The sequence below is a fragment of the Sander lucioperca genome, chromosome 16, assembly GCF_008315115.2.
Source record: "Sander lucioperca isolate FBNREF2018 chromosome 16, SLUC_FBN_1.2, whole genome shotgun sequence".
NCBI classification, from domain to species: Eukaryota; Metazoa; Chordata; class Actinopteri; order Perciformes; family Percidae; genus Sander; species Sander lucioperca.
Window position 1 is genome coordinate 15,521,745 of NC_050188.1, and position 6,515 is coordinate 15,528,259.

The 6,515-nt window shown below is 43.1% G+C and overlaps 1 pseudogene; it reads left to right on the top strand.

The window, feature by feature from the left end:
- Positions 1-6,515, top strand: part of LOC116064162 — a 33,080-nt pseudogene that overhangs the window by 11,133 nt on the left and 15,432 nt on the right.

The window sequence follows — 6,515 nt, forward strand, 5'->3', positions numbered from 1 at the left end:
TTGACAAATTACAGGCATGGTCGATTTGCGCGGGATTAAGATCACAGACAACCCCTGTAGTTATTACAAATGGCTAGAGGTCGCCAGGTAACACTAATCCCGTGCGAATAGGGCTTAAGCCGAAACAACTGAAGAACAAAAGGAACTTAGCGCCAAGCTAACTACAGGGACTGAAGCTTCCTGCAGCCTGCACGATTGAAATAGAAATACTGCTCGGGAGCAGGTTATGTTGGATATTAGAGATCAACCGGTGTAAAAGCACCGCCTACTGACCAATCAATCTCTCGGTGAGAGAGAGAGAGAGAGAGAGAGAGAGAGAGAGAGAGAGAGAGAGAGGGGTGCGCTCAGACAAGTTAAAACATTTTGAGACCGATAACCCGGGAATTACGTATATTTGTCGTTTTCTTCAGCCGTGTGTTGCCAATGCGCACATCGGTTTGAATTATGTTTTTTATATTTTTTTTATTTGCTCTCACGATCGCTTACCACTGCCGGGGTTGCAACTGAAATAATAGGCTAAAGCAACGACAGTTTATGGCAAGCACAAGTGTAATCATGGTCAGATCTTGTGCCTGACTGATGGGGAAGTGATATTGATAAGCGTTGTGTTTTACACATTTACAGCGTCGGCTATTTATTTCGCAGTCTTTCCTTCCTGTTTTAGGAAGCAGCGACTGTATTGCGTTTTGCCTGTAAAACCGTGCCTGTGTTCTTCATATTTATGTAGAATTATAATTTGCTCTTCTTATGTAAAATATGCGGCTCTGGTAGATGTTTGCGATTGGTCGTGCTGTGTAAACAGCGCCTCTTTAATGTGAACGCGCGCGTCACTGGGTTGGGAAACCCTGGGTTGACTGAACTAGTTGTTAACCAGCGTCGTGACACAGCTTACGCCTCCTGCCGGACACCCTTTGATTTGACTCGGACATAGAGCGTACGATCTGTTCCACGCTAGCCTATGGCTAGCCTCCACCGGGAAGCTAACGTTAGTTTAGCTAACAGCTAATTCGGCTAACCGCTAGCTGACAGCTAGATTCAGTCTAAAATAACGTTAACTCAAACGTAATGGGAAAAGCAGGCTACAGCTAAATTAAGACAAGTATTGAGTGATTGTATTTTAAATGAGCACAAGTAAAGTAGAGCTGACGTAACAGCTGTTATATATGTTAGGTGTTTGTTATATATGTCAACGTTTATTTTCAAGTTTTATTTTGAGGGTCTTTTAAAGTTATTACATGCTGTCTCAGCTAGCAGTTAGCCGAATTAGCTGTTAGCTAAACTAACGTTAGCTTGCCTGTGGAGGCTAACGGCAGACCGCTACAATCAGCTAGCGGTTAGCCGAATGAGCCGTTAGCTAAACTAACGTTAGCTCCCCTGTGGAGGCTAACGGCAGACCGCTACAATCAGCTAGCGGTTAGCCGAATTAGCTGTTAGCTAAACTAACGTTAGCTTGGCTGTCGACCGGAAGCGTGGAACAGATCGTGCAGTGTCGTAAATCCTCGTACAACCGCGCATGCAGGCAGGCAGAATGGATCGTGTACCGACACAACCCATGTGGCCTTGAAACAAGAAGCGGCCATCTTTGATTCGGCCGCCTTGGTGCTCAGCTCTCTATGCGGTCACGGCTCCGCCATCTGTCGCTGTCTGTACAACGCACACATACACACCTTCTCATACCACACACATTAGTTTGCCCCTTTTAGCTTAGCTCTTTAAATTTAGTTAGATATTGTGTTTTACTTCTTCATTCATTTTGTGAATAAAAGGTTTGGAATATACGAGCTGTCTATGTAACTTTGTACAAAAGTGAATCTTGCCATCCTCTTCTGCTACGAGACCTCCGAAATCCTTCAACTTTTGCTAGTTATTGATCTGTTAATCTTGGTTATAATTATTTAAATATGAATCATAATTCTTGATAGTTTAGTATATTTTATGAGACTTAAGTCATTTTATTGTCTTTCTTGTTGTTTTCAAGTGCCGGCCACACAAGAGATGACATAATTTACCTTAAAATCACATTGTTTAATTACAGTAATTATTCAATATTTTGATAATTATGAATTACTTTGGATAGCCATTTTACTACTTTGACCTTAACATAGTTGGTACATCCAGCGTAAGGTTCCAACATAATTGTTCCCCGAGGCCTGGTTTCCATCAACATTAACAACCAGATACTGAGGGCCAGCGGTGGAATGTAAAGTACATTTACTCCAGTACTTGTACTATCAATTTATCGCACCGTTGTGACGAAAAGAGAGCTGAGCCAGAAGGCAAAGCTCTCAATCTACCAGTCAGTTTTCGTTCCTACCCTCACCTATGGTCATGAAGGTTGGGTCATGACCGAAAGAACGAGATCCAGGGTACAAGCGGCCGAAATGGGTTTCCTCAGGAGGGTGGCTGGCGTCTCCCTTAGAGATAGGGTGAGAAGCTCAGTCATCCGTGAGGAGCTCGGAGTAGAGCCGCTGCTCCTTCACGTCGAAAGGAGCCAGTTGAGGTGGTTCGGGCATCTGGTAAGGATGCCCCCTGGGCGCCTCCCTAGGGAGGTGTTCCAGGCACGTCCAGCTGGGAGGGGGCCTCGGGGAAGACCCAGGACTAGGTGGAGGGATTATATCTCCAACCTGGCCTGGGAACGCCTCGGGATCCCCCAGTCGGAGCTGGTTAATGTGGCTCGGGAAAGGGAAGTTTGGGGTCCCCTGCTGGAGCTGCTACCCCCGCGACCCGATACCGGATAAGCGGAAGAAGATGGATGGACTTGTACTTCAGTCCAAATGTTGAGGTACTTGTACTTAACTTGAGTCTTTTCTTTTCATGCCACTTTCTACTTCTACTCCGCTACATTTCAGAGAGAAATATTGTACTTTTCACTCCATTACATTCATCTGTTACAGCTTTAGTTACTAGTTACTTTAGTTACTCCACTACATTCATCAGTTACAGCTTTAGTTACTAGTTACTTTAGTTACTCCGCTACATTCATCTGTTACAGCTTTAGTTACTAGTTACTTTAATTACTCCACTACATTCATCAGTTACAGCTTTAGTTACTAGTTACTTTAGTTACTCCGCTACATTCATCTGTTACAGCTTTAGTTACTAGTTACTTTAGTTACTAGTTACTTTAGTTACTCCACTATATTCATCAGTTACAGCTTTAGTTACTAGTTACTTTAGTTACTCCGCTACATTCATCTGTTACAGCTTTAGTTACTAGTTACTTTAGTTACTCTGCTACATTCATCAGTTACAGCTTTAGTTACTAGTTACTTTAGTTACTCCACTACATTCATCTGTTCCAGCTTTAGTTACTAGTTACTTTAGTTACTCCGCTACATTCATCTGTTACAGCTTTAGTTACTTTACTAAATACTTCTTCCGCTATTGGTGAGGAGAAGAGTGGTGACTCGTTTCACCATAATTACTTCAGTTTTTTGTATACAGATGTTATTTTAATGACTTAAATAAAAATATACTTAAAGATTTTTGCATTGGTTTCCTCAAAAAAATGGTAGCTAGTTTTGAGCCATATTTACTCCAGTTTTTTCCACTTTGTGTTTCGAAATAAAGGCCCAACTGATGACCAGATAGTTTTTACCATAAATTAGAGTGTAAGGGCCGTTTGTTGTTAAAATTACTCTCGTGACTGCATGTTTAAATATAACTGATTTTTTTTTTCTGCTGATGAAGAAGAAAACAGTAAATTCTACATGAGCTGGATTAAATAAGAACATTCAAGAACTCAAAGAACGTGTTAATGTGCAACGTAACAAACAGGCAAAGGCATTTTTTAATGAATCAAAGTCCTTAAAACAACGTTTTCACAAATGATAAAAGTGACACTATTTGAATAGCCTACTACTTGCTTGATGAAAAATATGAATATGTTTACGGGCTTTTATTTTGAAGGTTATCCACCAAGTTGCAACAGAACCGGATGTTAGTATTTGAGCAATATGGCGCCTAACGTGAGTAGAAACAGCAGCGTGGCTTTGTTGTGTTGAGAAAGTGTGTTTGTGAGCTCCAGCAGAGCCTCTATATGTCCGGATAAACCTGTCTGAACGGACTTTGTGCTGCTCATCTTTTTCTGAATGTTTACCTCTCACTCATCTCCCGGTAGCTGTTGACGTGATCTTATCAGGCTAACAACACAGCGCTGTTTGAAGGAGAGCAAACGGTGTTTTTGACGGATTTTTGTGTGGAGAAAAAGCTTCTGTCATATTGTGAAAATGTCTAAAGTCCGACTGCTGAGAGCTTTTGTCAACCAGCGACTAACTGCGGCTGCTGAAGAGATATTTGGGCTGTTTGAAACAACGATAGCAGAGTACGAGGAGGAACTCTGTCGTTCAAAAGAGGAGAACGAGAGACAACGGGAGCGAATGGACGCTGTTTTCACCCCTCAGCTTCGGTTACACAGAGCAGGTTTGTTACCTTTTACTCCTTTCTCTCTCACTGTTAGATGTTGGGCAAATGCGCCCAATTTACTATTTTAAAAAAGTGCCAAAGTGTCTGACAACATTGTGGAAAGGATTTCTAAGGAGGTCGACCTTTCTGTTAAAGAGGAAGATCCTTTTTGTTTAACATGAAACGTCCCCGAAATCACCATCACCAAACTACACCAGACTCCATGTAAATAATCTGTAATTTTATCACGGTAAAAGACACTTCATTCAAAGTTGAGAAACACAAAATAAAACTATGATAATCCGTCTGGGTTTGTTTTTCCACTTTTCCCAACTATCAGCACTCTGGTTTGGTTGAAATAAAGACATAATTTAACAATTCATACGTGAAAATATGTTGGCTCTGTACACGCTAAAAGTATTGGTTATTTACATGGAGTCTGGTGTGTTTAGCGACAGCAAACTAGGAGCACGTTTGAACATGTTTTCATAAAACACATTCATTTCATGAATTATGTTACCTTTTACTCCTTCCTCTCTTACTGTTCACTGTCTGTTTATACCGACATCAGACCCGCCGCCACGACAACAGGAGAGCGGCTATATTATGATCTTTACGGTAACTGGACGGCGCTGAATCGGTTGAATGTTTCTGTTTTGCTGAACGAGTCCTGTTTGACTACAGCCCTGCAAACACCGCGGCAGCTAAATGGCAAATTGACAGCAAAGCTTGAGTCAACTGTAGTTTCACAACTTAAAGCATGACTATCCCCAAACAGAAGTCAGTTGTTGGATAGCACAGCTGTCTCTAGTTTTAGCTGAAGAGCGCCACAGTGTCTGACTTTGAAAGCCCCTGGTATAGGGAGTACAGGGTGACACCGGAATCAGTTGTCGCTCCCATCCCATCCCGAGCCCACAGAAATACTCATTTTCATATCGGGATTCATATCCCGATCACGTGAGTTAGCCAGCTCTCTCTCTTTGTTATTTCTCTAGCTCGCTCCACCACTTTGTTTTTCTCTCTCTCTCTCTCTCTCTCTCTCTCTCTCTCTCTCTCTCTCTCTCTCTCTCTGTGTTATTTCTCTAGCTCGCTCCACCACTTTGTTTCTCTCTCTCTCTCTCTCTCTCTGTTCTTTCTCTAGCTCGCTCCACCACTTTGTTTCTCTCTCTCTCTCTCTCTCTCTCTCTCTCTCTCCCCACTTTGTCTTTTTCTCTCTCTCTCTCTTCTTTCTCTAGCTCGCTCCACCACTTTGTTTCTCTCTCTCTCTCTCTCTTCTTTCTCTAGCTCGCTCCACCACTTTGTTTCTCTCTCTCTCTCTCTCTCTCTCTCTCTCTCTCTCTCTCTGTTCTTTCTCTAGCTCGCTCCACCACTTTGTTTTTCTCTCTCTCTCTCTCTCTCTCTCTCTCTCTTCTTTCTCTAGCTCGCTCCACCACTTTGTTTTTTTCTCTCTCTCTCTCTCTCTGTTCTTTCTCTAGCTCGCTCCACCACTTTGTCTCTCTCTCTCTCTCTCTCTCTCTCTCTCTTCTTTCTCTAGCTCGCTCCACCACTTTGTTTTTCTCTCTCTCTCTCTCTCTCTCTCTCTCTCTGTTCTTTCTCTAGCTCGCTCCACCACTTTGTTTTTCTCTCTCTCTCTCTAGGTTGCGCCACCACTTTGTTTTATCTAACGTTAGCACCGCTCCACATAGCGCTCTCAGAACCTGTAACGTTGACCTTTTGTCATAGCAACAAAAGATGCTCTCGGCTGCTTTTTGGATCAAAAACTCTGCCAGCCTTTTTTCACTACAAAAGCGCCCATGTCAACTTTTTCTTGTCAAAAAAGACGCCAACTGTGAACATAGCCCAAGTTAGCATGAAGTCACCTTTTTCCTCAATGAGTGTTTCTGTGTTTCCTGCAGACGTCCAGCAGGTGTCGGTGGTTAAAGACTCGGTTCCCCCTGAGCAGCAGGAGAGGGGCTCCAGTCTGGACCGGGAGGAGCCAGAGCCGCCCCCAAACATTAAAGAGGAACAGGAGCAACTGTGGAGCAGTCAGGAGGGAGAGCAGCTTCAAGGGCTGGAGGAGGCTGATATCAAGGTCCCGTTCACTTCTGTCCCTGTGAAGAGTGAAGAAGATG